Source organism: Malus sylvestris, chromosome 16, assembly GCF_916048215.2.
Source record: "Malus sylvestris chromosome 16, drMalSylv7.2, whole genome shotgun sequence".
Lineage (NCBI taxonomy): Eukaryota > Viridiplantae > Streptophyta > Magnoliopsida > Rosales > Rosaceae > Malus > Malus sylvestris.
The window spans coordinates 24,859,992-24,874,044 of NC_062275.1; the positions used below are offsets into that span (position 1 = coordinate 24,859,992).

General features: G+C 41.9%; 1 pseudogene; it reads right to left on the reverse strand.

Annotated features, from left to right (window-relative positions):
* Positions 1-3,018: 3,018 nt before the first annotated feature.
* LOC126607915 (RING-H2 finger protein ATL43-like) lies at positions 3,019-4,782 on the reverse strand (annotated as a pseudogene).
* Positions 4,783-14,053: the final 9,271 nt, after the last annotated feature.

Genomic DNA, 14,053 nt, shown 5'->3' on the forward strand with positions numbered 1-14,053 from the left:
TGGCATTTCTTGCACAACAAGAGGAGTGGTAGAGATGATTTTTTTGCTCTTAAACTTGATCTTAGTAAAGCATATGATCAAGTTGAATGGAGATTCCTTGAAGCTATGATAGAGAAGTTGGGATTTGCTAGCGAGTGGATTAAGATGGTGATGGCTTATGTTACATTTGTGCCGTACTCTTTCTTGATCAATGGTCAGTCATGTGGTTATGTGTTACCGTCTCGGGGACTCTGACAAGGAGATCCCTTGTCTCTGTATTTATTTGTCTTATATGTGGAAGGATTGTCGACGCTTAGTGCAAAAAATGAGCAAAATTGGGCATTTAGTTGCATTCGACTTTGTGGGGATGCACTTACAATTCATTATCTTTTGTTTGCGGATGATAGTTTTCTTTTCGGTAAAGCAAATATGGATGAATGTGCGGTGATACAATGAATCATAGATATCTACTCTCAAGCATCGGGACAATCGGTAAATTTTGGTAAAAGTAATGTCGCCTTTAGTGCAAATTTGAGTTCGTATAATCAAGAAACGCTAGCAGGTTTTCTAGGGGTTATATTGGTAGAGCAGCATGAGAGATACTGGGACTGCCGACTTATGTGGGAAAGAATAAAAAGCAAACATTTTCATATATTAAGGACAGAGTGGCACAAAGATTAAATGGGTGGAAGAGTAAACTTCTAAGTCATGCGGGGAAGGAACTCCTTATAAAGGTAGTTGCCCAATCTCTCGATACTTATGCGATGAATTGTTTTTTGCTCCTGAAGTCTTTTTGTGCTGATTTACATTAGCTTATGGCATGGTTTTGGTGGGGGAATGGTTCGGAAGATCAGAAAATTCATTGGCGGTCATGGGATAAGATGTGTAAGCCCACAGGTGAAGGTGGGTTGGGATTTCGTGATCTCTATGCGTTTAAATGGCAGTGTTGGCAAAGCAAGGGTGGAGGGTTTTCTACCATCCCTTATCTTTGATTGCATAAATCTTCAAGGCAAGGTATTTCTCGAACTCTTCTTTTTGGGAAGCAGAGGCCTCCACATGGTCTTCGTACTACTGGTAGAGTATTATTAAGGCTCGAGAAGTGTTGGTAAGGGGTTTGAGGTAGGTGGTGGGTAATGGTCGATGGATATGAGTTTGGATGGATAGGTGGTTGACTCGGCCTAGCACTTTTAAGGTTTTATCGGCGCTTCCTTCAGAACAGGTTCACATGAAGGTTGATGAGTTGATTGATACCTCCATAAGGGTGTGGCGTACTGATTTATTTTTTAGCCTGAAAGAGGTATCTCTCATCTTTTCTCTGCCTCTTAGTTTCTGTGCTCCGAATGATAGGTTGGTTTGGCACTATGATGAGTGGGGACTTTTCTCTGTCAATAACGGGTATTGGGTGGCTCAACAACGGCTTCAGTATATGGATAGTAGTGCTTCATCTTCTTCGAATGATAGTGTTTATGCGAGGCTGTGGAAGCACCTTTGGAAAACAAACATCCTACCTAAGGTGAAAAATTTCACATGGAGGGTGTGTCATAACATTCTTCCCATTAAAGTGAATCTTAAAAAGAAAGGTGTGGGAATGGAGCCAGAGTGTGGGATTTGTAGGGGAAAGGATGAGGTTGCGAAACATGTCTTTCTTACTTGTTCCTTTGCCATAGTGGTATGGTTTAGTTCTCCGTTAAGCCTGAGGGGGTATGTGAATTCCCTTTTTTCTGCTTAATGAGTAGTTGTTGGAGGTGCTTAAACAGAGATAGGTGGATTTCAAATTGGTATGCATGGTGTTGTAAGGTATATGGCAGGAACAAAATGCACGGGTGTGGAAGGGTTCCAGTGTTTTACCCATGGTTGTTTGATAGCGGGTGTCTTCATGGTTGATGGCGTTTCAGGAGGCTAATAGGAAACCAACCAGGACATGGGTCTCCTTACCCCACGGTGGACTCCCTTTACTTAAGGATGGGTTAAAATTAATATTGATGGGGCGCTGAAATTTCAATACAAGTTGGGTGGTGTAGGGGTGGTGATACGGGACTTGAGGGAATGACACTTGGTGGTAGGGGTGCAGCAGTTCCCAAGCATTATCTCTGTTTTGATTTTAGAGCTGTATGCGGTTAGGTTTGGCTTGCAGATGGCTCAGTAGCATGGTTTCCAATAGGTTGTGGTAAAGAGTGACTGTATGAAGGCCATTACAACTCTAAATCAGACTCATTTAGACTCATCGGTGATTGGTATGATTGTGGATGATGTTCTGCAGCTGACATCCACTTTCCCTAAAGTGAGGTTTATCCATGTTTCTTGCTTATGTAATGGTGTTGCACATCGACTTGCGAAGTTTGCTTTGTCTAGTGGCAATAATTTAGTTTGGTTTAAGGGGCCTCTTATCTTGATTCAGGAGCTTCTTTTCCAAGATTTATGTAACTCTTTATGAGTTTGATTAATGGATATATTGCTTCCAATTCAAAAAAAAAAATGTAATCTAACACAATGTTTTAATTAAATTTCAATCTTTTTTAAGGATTAAAGTTAAAAAATAAAAAAAATAAAAAAACCCCCAAGAAATAGGATAATGCTAGAGATTAAATTTGGAGACAAAATTTTGTAAACTAAATGACATAGAAGTCAATGATTAGATTAGTACTTTAGTTGATTAACGTGCTCATTTTTATTGATGACACATCATTTAATTTACAAATTTTGTCTATAAATTTAGTCTCTCTACCGTTACCTCAAAAAAATTTATACAATCTTAGTATTTGCTAGAATAGAAAGTACAACAAACGAGCAAGAAAGTAGAAGAACCACTTCCCCGTATCACAAAAAATTTCACGTGCCATATCGTATCCGTGGTTGTCTAGAATATCTATCCCTCTGCTCGTGTGCCTAGAATAATGCTTTCTACTCAAACAAAAGTAAAGTAAAAAATAAAAGATATTTTGGAAGGTAGTGAACTGGCTTCTCTTCTCTCTACTATCTAAGTTTTGGCGCCTTCTGTATAACTTTAAAAAATAAAAAAAATAAAAAAAACTGAAAAAGCTAACAAATGGGCGATGGAGAAGTGGGCGTGGGGACAGTAGTACACTCCGTTCGTATTGCCGATCGAGAGAAAGAATAAACTCATGCCAACCACCTAGCCACGAGCTTGATCTGTTGTTGTTGCTGCACATGTTGGCTTCCATTACCCCCCGTCGCTTTGCTTGAAAACCTGCTTAGCTGCGTGATTTCCGACACGCTTCTTGAATTTATTACGCTTCTACCACCACCACTACCATCACCGCTCCATGATCTTCTGCTTCAATCAATCCCTCCGGGCCCCCCTCCTCCTCCTCCTGCCGTCGTGGGCCCAGCAATCACCTGCTGCCCATTATCATTCTCACTTTGCTGCTGCGCCCCATGACATGTCAACCCTTCGCTCATGATCATCTCTGACCATAGATACAGAAGATCTGACGGCTGTAAATCGCTCCATCTCTGGTGGAGCCCACCGGGACCAGACCCTGATCCGGTTAGGGAGACTATGGGGTGGTTTGGGAGTGAGGTGCTTAAAAAAAAAAGCACCCATGAAAAAAAGCTGTCAGGGTTTTAGGTGTTTGGTAAACTAAAAAAAATGGCTTATTTTGGAAGCTGCTATGAGAATAAGTTGAAATAAAAGGAAAAAGCTGAACCTGCTATTTGCAGCTCTGGAAAACTGGCTTTTTTTCAAAGCACACGGAGCTACAATGCTCCTTTAATGAAAAGACCCACTATCAGACTGTTTTTTTTTCCAAAAGCACTTTTACAAAAAAGTTTACCAAACACTCTGTTAATTTATTTCACAGCCGTTTATTCTCACAGCACAGCCGCTTATTCTCACAGCAGTTTTTTTTCAAAGCACAGCAATACCAAACCAGCCCTATGATCCGGTGCTCCAACCTCGTCTTGTATTGACCCAACAGGAGTCCGTCTTTTCTGGGTCGGTTGAAGCATCCAACGGCTGCTGGCTTGCTCTTCTTTCGGAATGTCATCCAGCTATCCAACGACCTCCTAAACGACCACGTTTGGATTTGATGATGTCCCGGTCTGTGCTCTCCGACGAACGAGTGCCACCCCGAAATCCGACGAAAACCTGGGTCGTTGTCGATCTCTATAACGACGTCGTTGTTCTTCGGTTGCAAGACTTTTACGGCGTCGTCGGACATCTTCTGGGTCGACCCAGTACTTGCAAAGTGGGTAGGTGGATTGGGCGTCAAGCCACGTATCGATGCACTCGACGTGGAACACATGTTTGCATTTTGGAAGGAGGCGGAGGACCTCGGTCTGGTTGAACCGGGTCAGACAGACCACGTACTCGAGCCTATCTTTGTAACCGCGGAGCGATCCTAAACAAAAAACAGGTAGGGACTCGATGATGGAACGGTCAATGCCAAAGTTTTTACTCGGGGAGGGTTCAAAATTGGAGTTAACGTCGACGACGACGAGAGCACTGTCCTTGAAGTGCTTGGCATAAAGGAGAATAAGGAAGAAGACGGAGAAGAAGGTGGTGAAAACGTCGACGATTATGGCTATGCTCGGCAGGAAGAAGGAGGACCTGGTAGGGCCCGCGTTGTTGAGTTGAGGGGGATGGGGCGGTGAGGGAGATGGGTAGGCTGAGTTGGCAATGTCGCCGAAGCCTGGGGTGGAGAAGGGAATCTGTTGCGCTGCTACTGCGTGTGGGTGCACGCGAGTGGGTGTGGTGAGAAAAAAGAAGAGGAGGGTGAAGAGGAGAAGGATGAAGAAGGAGGTGGGGGTGGTAGGCTTGAGAAAAAGAAAGAGAAACCTCATTTTTCCTTATTTTGTGTGAGGCGGGAGTGGCAGCAGGAGGCGGAGGAAGGGAAGAATCTTGGCGGTGTGAGGGCGAGAAAGTTTGTAGTTTTGGTTTTGGAGGCGCAAAAAAAGGAGAGGCTTTTTCCTTGAGATTCTTTCCCAAACATACAAACAAAATTAAACCAGACAAATGCATTTACCTATCCAGTTTTTGTCATTAAGGGGGTGCTTGTTTGCCCTCACTAAGTGGGACTGGACTAGACTGGACTAGGTGTTAGTGTAATCCCATGTTTTTGAGAGGAAAGGACTAGCTTTAGTGGGATTAAACCTCACTCGCCTCGACTACGGGGCTCGCTAGATAGTCTTAGCGAGACTCCCCCGAAAATCACCGGATTGCTGATACCCTTTTTTTCTCTCGCATTGTCCCATCGACTGCTTGCTCTGCTAGACTCCTCACCTTGATCGACAACCTCGCCAGACCATCCTAAGACCACCACCACATCCTCGTAAATCATGGCTTCCTCTGCCACTTTCTCTTCTTAGTTGCTCCGCTCTCCCTGCTTCGCTGCTTTCATTTACTTCTTCCTCATTGCCTCCCACATAAAAAAACCCAAAACATCCAACCCTAAAATTTGAAACAAAAAAAATAGAAAACAAATTCTACAAAATCATTATGCCTCTAAACCTAGTCGCTCCATCAGCCATAGATCAGTCATTCCAGCACCTCCAAAATCCAAATTGCGCCATGGGCTCTGTTGATTGTACGATTTGTTCGTATTGCTTGGCTGTGAGAGGATAAACTTTTGTCGACGGTGACTGGAATGAGCACCAATACTTTCTGTACTAAGAGGGATAAAGAGGAAGTGAAGATATGAGAGAAAGTGAAGAGGGGCAGGTGTGTCTCTACAAAGTTGTGAGAGAGAGAGAGAGAGAGAGAGAAAATGGGTTTCAGGGAAGGGTATCAGTTATCTTCCAGAAGGCAATGGAAGAAGCACGACTAAACAAAATGTAATGGCAGAAGATATTTTTATAATATAATAGTTACTTTGTTATTTTTATAATTTAAGAGTGAATAAAAAATAATAATAAAATATTGTAGGTCTTAAAAATATTTTAGTAAGTAGTTTTGTCCAACACTGCACCAAACGCTTCACTAAGCCAGTCCAGCTTAGTCCTTGCAGCTAGTCCAATCCGAGATAGTCCGGTACAACAAACGCACCCTAAAGGTAATGTCAGAAGACTAAACTTGTAGATAAAATTTACAAACTAAATGTCATGGAAGTTGATAATTGAATTATCATTTAAGCTGTTGATGCACAAAACCAGAGGTTTTGGAACAACATAAATCTGACCGTGGATTTGCAAGAAATGTAAATAGCACAAGATGTATCATGGTTCACCCCAAAGTTTAGGCTATGTCCACACTGATATTGTATTTCTCTGTTTGTGAGGGGATTGAGAGGGGGAGAGCTTTGCTCTGAATATGAGAATGGATGTGAGGCTTATGACCTAGGAATTGGCCTGCCCTAATGAGGAGAGTGAGAAGTCATTTTATAGAACAAGGGCTCCTCACTTAATACATATTTGCCCCTTCTTTTATTACATAATTACATTTAAGTCCTTTGAGTATTTATACGAGATCTAAATACGGAAGCCCTAAGTATGGTACAAACAGTAGTCCCCAAGTCTTCAGTCAAGAGAGTCTTTTGGTTGGAGACTTGAAATTCAGTCCATGTGTGGGCCGAAGTAACTAGATGTCGTCTAGGACTGGTACTTGATATAAGGCGGTGCTCAATCTGAAACGATGCTCAACTCGAAGTAGCACATGTTGCGAGGCTGCTCTGCTTGTGGCTTATGTTGCCTTGGTTGGCTCGGCTTGTGGCGTTGAAGGTGAGGGAGTCCCTTTTATAGAATAAGGGCTCGCTCTTCAATACATAAGTGATGGGCTAGAGTTGATGCTCGCGGCGAGGCGGTTGCTCAGTAAGCGGCGATGCTCTCTAATGATGGTGAGGGAGTCCCTTTTATAGAATAAGGGCTCGTTCTTCAATACATGAATAATGGGCTAGAGTTGATGCTCTCTAATGATGGTGAGGGAGTCCCTTTTATAGAATAAGGGCTCGCTCCTCAATACATGAATAATGGGCTGGGCTAGAGTTGATGCTCTCTAATGAAGGTGAGGGAGTCCCTTTTATAAAATAAGGGCTCGCTCCTTAATACATGAATAATGGGCTAGAGTCCCCCAAGTATTTTTCATAAGGCCCAGTTGAGGCCCAATATATGGTATATAGTGTAGTCCCCCAAGTCTTCGATCAATATAGTGTTGACATGAGTGATGCTCATGAATGTTGACATGAATGATGGTCATGAATGTTTATGTAAGATTGACATGAGTGATGCTCATGTATAATTTTGGAGTACTGGACGTACTTTTGATCACCTGGTTGGTGATAATAGCGGCAGGTTGCTGAATAATTTTGGAATACTGGGCGTACTTTTGATCACCTGGTTTGTGGTAATAGCGGCAGGTTGTTGAATAATTTTGGGGCCATAGGGCCTGGCTCTTTTGGGCATATGCGCCTTAGTCCTCCACATAACATTTCAGCCCATTATTTTGGGCTTGCCGTTTTTTTTTTTTTTTTTTTACTATGGGGTTATACAGATGTCTTCGAAAGGTAAGAAAAATAAACCACATCATTAAAAAATAAGAAAAGTAAATCACATCTTTCTGGTGGGGTATTTATTCCTTGCTTTTTTAGTGTCCCCATGTGCCTCCCTTTTGCTTTTTTTTTTTTTTTTTTTTTTCTGCTACACTTAATGGGCAGCTATTCTTTCTGCTTTTACTTTCTCTTTTCCCTTTTGCAGATGGTAGACAAGGAAATCATGGGGAGTGTCTCTTTTCCCTTTCTGTTTTTACCGGATCAAATTTGATGCATTGGTATCAGCTGCAATGATCAAATCATGAGAAAAGCTAAAAAGGGTCAGCAATGTAACAAGTGGCGGAATGGCTCCTAAAGCGCCAATCATAACTTTATTTTCATCCACAATAGAAAGGCTGAAAAGGGTCATAGCTACATTTTCCCATGCTTCCATCCTTCCATTCTTGAGAACATGAACAATACCAGGAACTGCTCCAGAGGATATGATACTTCCTTTGTTGTCTTCACATAAGGAAAGGTTGAGGAGTGCTGTCACAGCATGCTCTTGGGTGCGAGAGTCTGGGGTTGAAAGTAGGCCTACAAGTAGGGGTATTGCACCAGCTTCAGCAATAACTACACGATTATCTGCATTAACTTTGGCAAGAAGGCGGATTTCAGCCGCAGCAGACCCTTGGTCTTCGGGGTCTACTGACGTGAGTTTGGGGAGGAGAATTTTGACCTACTGTTGTTGCTGAGCCATTTGCCTGCATAGAAAGACTCATGGAGCTCGCGCACCACCTCATTGTTCATCACAGCATCCCAAACCGCTATATCAAAGGATAATGCCATCATCATTTGTAAACACAGAAATTCCTATGATGAATGAGACAAGAACACGTGTACAAAATAATATTTGTATTGATGATTTAGGGGTTACAATCTCTTTTACAAATTTAGCCTCTGATTCTATCTTTGTAATGGGTGGGTTTGATGTTGTTGGTCCAAAGGGCCGTTGGGGCTTGATCTTGGGATAAACAGTTGTGCGGATTTGTTGACGTTGTTGATCCAAAGGGCCGTCGGGGCTTGATCTAAGGATGAACGAATGATGAATGATGGACACTTTCTTCAAGGGTCGTCGATGCTTGATCTTGAATTAGTGGAAGTTCTTCAAGGGCCGTTGGGGCTTGATTTTGAATGAGGATTTGACGAAGAACGAAGAGAGCTTTCTTGATCCTTCGGGATTTTCTTGGGAGCTTTTGAGTTTCAAAGCTTCAAGGTTGTGGTGTGAGGTGAATTGGTTATGAATTGGTCTCCAAAATGAATGCCTTGGCCTCCTATTTATAGAATTCCAAAACTTGATTTTTTGGATTTAAATAATTAGATGAAATAAATCATTTCTGCTAGGTGTTGACACGTGTCTCGTTTGATGACTTTTCTGATTTATTTTGATTTTTCGTTTAGTCACATGCTATGTGTAAAATTTATGTGACACATAAACGTTGAAATTTTAATTATTGATCAACATTTATTTTACCAAAATTTCGATGTCTACAAATGCCCCCACTTCAAGGCGCGTCGTATACATGTGCTTGTCACGTGTAGAAGATGCGTTTTGAAGTCCCTTGCTGCAGATGTTGATCCAAGGGCCATTGAGGCTTGATCTTGAACTGGGTTGGTAATTTCTTCAAGAGGCGTTGGGGCTTGATCTTGAACTTTGTTTGAAATTTCTTCAAAGGCCGTTGAGGCGTGATCTTGAAGGTTGAAATTGGACCACAAGGAGCTTCATGTGGTAGATGATCTTTTGCTTTGGTAGTGGGTGAATCGGCACGTATTTTGTTGCGCTTGTTGACTTTCCACAGCTTTGATCTTAAACTGGTTCGGAGGATTTTCTGGTTTCCTCTAATTGTTGACTTTCCACAGGCTTATTCTTGAACTGGGTTGGAGGATTTTCTGGTTTCCTCCAATTGTTGACTTTCCACAGCTTATTCTTGAACCGGGCTGGAGGGTTTTCTGGTTTCCTCCAAAGGACTTTCCACAAACTTAATCTTGAACTGGATTTGATTCAAGGATGGTGGCCATTTGATCTTGAATCGGACTTGTGATTTCTTTAAGAGCCGTCGAGGCTTGATCTCAAACTTAAACATGACCACGAGCAGTTTCAGGACATGCATGCTTTGAAAGATCAAGGAAGTTCGCAGCATTTTCATATGAACCCTGAGCAGTTTGGTCAACGGTATGATCTTCAAGATTGATGGGATCTTCTTCCAGTTGGTGACTTGATCTTTAAGGATTATCGAGACTTTGCTCTTTGGCGATAGTGCCAGCGAAAGGTTGTTGAAGCTTCTCGAGCTCTTTGATTATAGCAACAATGGCAGGCATGGATTTGACTTAGACCCCTCCGTCTGGATTATGCAGTTCTGCCATAATGATTTGTTCCGGCTCATTGTGCTGCTTTTTTCTTTGCTTGTTTCTTTCACCTAGCCGAAGTGGTGCGCAACCTTTTGCCTTTAAATGGTCTTTCAGAGCATCACTTTTCAGCCACTCATCCATGCTTGGCAGCTTCAGTGTAAAGAGCCAACACCATATCAACTGTTTTGAAATATTTGCTGAGGAAATTCGAGATCCGTCAACAGTTGAAGATGAGTACTCGAGAGCAACGCTAGGTAAGCAACCAGGCAAAGGTTCCAGGCAATCAATTCCTGATCGGACGTTTAATTTCAAGTTCTGACTGATTGCTTCCTTTCTCCCTGTTCTGCAGGCAAGAACAAGGGCAAAGGAAATGATAAGGAAAAAGCATGATATGAGATACCTTTGCTTTCAACCCCGATGATATGAGATACTTTTGCTTTTGAAGAAGTAGCGGATGATCAGCACATGTATTTGTTGAGCTTGTCTCCACATGCTTCGATGCATCATTTTCACTCGCCTTTTCTGTTCTCTCGGCAGATGTGGTATCTTCTTTAGAAGCATAAGATGTTGAGATAATGGGTACTTCGAGAGCAGTGCTAGGTGAGCAATCAGGAAAGATTCCAAGCAGTCGGTTCCTTACCAGGAGCTTGAGTGGAGGTTCCGACATATTGCTTTCTTTATCCTTGTCTTTGTAGGTAAGAACAAGGACAAAGGAAAGGACAGGGAGAAAGCATGCTATGAGATACTCTTGCTCTCAACCCCAGTGATATGAGATACCTTTGCTCCGGTGTGACTTGGTTGAAGAGGCGTTTCCAGGGAGGAAGAAAACTGAGTGTGTCAAGAGGTTTTAGTTGGAGATGTATTCTTGGCAAGGAAGAAGAGTTAGGCGTTTGTATTTTCAGAGAGGAAGAAAACTGAGTTTTGGTTGCGGATACATTCGGCAAGGAAAAAGAGAAGTTGGATATGTGTCTTGCTATAAAGGATGAAGGTCGAATTATATGGTGAGCTCCCAACAGCAAGTGGCAGGGTAGATGTGGCCTTGTCTCCCATGCTTTGTCGGCCAAAAGTCGGGTAGGTGGGTATGATGGACTCCACACGTTTTCAACTTTGTCAGTGCTCTCTGGCAAAGTTGCACATGATAGCCGAAAGCTGAAACTGCGTCTGAAAAGTGTTAACGGATTTTACGCAGGAAAATCTGGGTTTTGAAATTCGAAGAGTGGCGTCTCTTCGATTTTTTTTTTTTTTAACAAGTGGTTGTGTTGCCTCTTCTTTTTAAAGAGGTGTCAATTGCATTCAACATGGACACTTTGAAGATTGCCCGCCTTTGACAATTGTCTTTGCTGTATTTCTGAGGTTTTACTCAATTCAAAATGGCTAACCCGTTTAACATTTGCTTAGATTTGAGTATCAGCAGTGACACAGGTGCACCGCGTTAGGGTAATATATGGCACCCATCCTTCTCATCTTCTAATGGCCCTTTTACAGTTGAAGACTCTGTAATGAGGGATGCAGCAACGGTTACGGTTCTAGCTAGGAACCTCATCACTCCTAAAGATAATAGGATACTTTCACGACGGTCCGATGAATTAGCTGTTCGAGAGTCCCAGGCTCTCAGTGTCCAGTGTGCGAACTCTGTTTCCAACATGGGTCAACGCTTACTTGTTCGAACTCGCCAAGTTGAATCATTGAGAGCTAGGTGGCAGCTTTCAATCAAGTGATCAGACAGCTCAAGCACGAGAATAAATAGTTGTATGTGCTTGCAAATAATTATTCGACAAGCATGAAGAGGAAGCTTGATCAGTTGCTGGACTCTGAAGGTCGGATTCAAAGTGACAATCAGAAATTTGTGGATGTATTCCAGAGGCACCTTTTGCCTTCGTCATCTGGAGTTCGACCAAGTATTGAGGCTCCGAATAATCCATCTCCAATGCCTCCCTCTTCTAGGGCTCCGCCGAGTACTAAGGCTTCAAGTACTGAGGCTTCACATAAGTGACATTTGTGAAGGCTCCTTTTTTATTTTTTTATTTTTTTATTTTTTTTTACGCGCTTGTAATTTCTTAGAGATATAAATAGACATGCTTTATTTTATTCAGTATGTTGTGCTAAAACGTATATTTGACTAAGATGTGTTACTCCTTTTTTTTTTTTTTTTAGATGGAAAACTTTCTTCCTTTCAATCATAATGTCTCCACTTTGTCAAATATACGTCTAAAAAAAAAGGAGTAACACATCTTTTCTAAAAAAAAATATACGTCGAATATACGTAAAGAAATCCACCACCCTACCCTTTTCACACTTTTTTTTTTTTTAGATGGTGCCTGATGCACACTATTCTTTCACCCTTTTTTTTTTTTTAGATGGAAAACTTTCTTCCTTTTAATCATTATGTCTCCACCACCCTTTTCACTTTTTTTTTTCTTTTTTTTTTTAGATGGTGCCTGATGCACACTATTCTTTCACCCTTTTTTTTTTTTTTTTAAACGGAAAACTTTCTTCCTTTCAATCATTCTGTCACCCTTTTCACTTTTTTTTTCTTTTCTTTTTTTTTGACTTGCTAACAGTAGCTTGCACTTTCTTTTGTGTGTACATAATCATATTTTCACAGTGCACCATCCCATCACCTCTCATTTTGGTTTTCTTTCCCAAGCACGGGTGGTCGTTTGCACAGTTTGCACAGTCACAAACCTGCGTTTTGAATAGCCACCGCATTTCATTTGTTTCTTCAGGGACCGTTATATATATATATGGGACTGCTCCTTTGCTTGTACACTCATTACACAGCTTCAGCCACTGCGTTGCTTGCTGGCTTGCATCGCCACTGCACCATTGTCCTGCAATCCTGCGCTGTTGCTTTTACTTGGTGAGTCACTTGAGTATGTGTGTGTGTGTGTATATATATATATACAGAAAGCTGCTGTTGTAGTTTGCTTTATCACCGTGCATACATATATATATGTAATATAATGTACTTTGCCCTCTGCAATTCCTTCATGCTGCTTTTACTTGGTGAGTCACATGTGTATATATATATATATATATGTCCTTTGAGCCGTGCATACCATTTCCATCTTTTGAGCCATGCATATATGTATATATATATATTTGTCCCATCACCATCACCATTTGCGTCTTTTCAAGCCATATATATATATATATATATATATATGTATGAAAGTTGATCGTCCCGTGATCATCTCCATTTGCGTCCTTATAAATATATGTGAAAGTTGCTCATCTTGTCACCATCTCCATTTTGTGCACTTGTCCCATCACCAAACCGTGCACACATATGTCTATATATATATATATATATAACATAATATAATGTTTTTTTATTTTTACGCACAATGTGTGTGTCCCCATTGATGGATTTCTTTGTTTGTAATGTCAGGAATTTTTTAATCTTGAGAAGGCAGAGCTTGACGTCAGGATCTTCGCGAAGCTTTTAGAGCCGTGGTAGCAGGCCGTGGGTGTGCTTGTGTAAGAGACTGCAACGAGGTTTCGCTGTGTAGTGCCTTTTGACCACAGTTTTCCCTTGGTGGTGCGCTGTCGTGTGGTGCTGTGCAAGAGCCTGCAGCGGGGCTTCGCTGCGTAATGCCTTTTGGTCACAGTTATTTCTTGGTGGTGACGTCGACGTGCAGTGCAAGAAACTGCTTGCGTAATCGCTACGGGTTTGCATAGTGCGATTGCGTAGCATTTTGGTTTCTTTTGCCACTGTAGCGTGCCTTGAAGGACCATCATGTAGCTGCCATCTTTGTCGTGCTGCTCAAGTTTTATGGCTGATTTGTGATCATGGTATTTTTCAAATGTTTTAGGAACAACACCATCACCATTCTTGCAAAGGAAGGCGATTCACAAGATGAAGGAACAACGTCCGCCGCTAACTGGTCCTAAGGCGCTTGCTTTTCTCGTGAAAGACAATTCCATGCATATTAAGTCGTGGTCTTCTGAAGTATCTTGGGAGGTGGTAGACGCTGTTCAACCAAATACGAAGAAAAATGCGTGCACATTGAGGGTTCTTATTTTGAATCATTCGCACCATGCTCGTGACCATCATCCGGCCTCGTTTAAGCTTCTTGGTGATCACATTCGCAGCGGAGCCATGGCTTGGAATGGTACCCTGTCGACTACTGGAGAAGCTGTCATTGATGAGTTTTATTGGGAGTGGCTTAAAGATGTCTTAAGCTGATCTAAAGATGTGCTTACTAAAGTGGGCATTTACCACGCTGTGTACGCATCTTTGT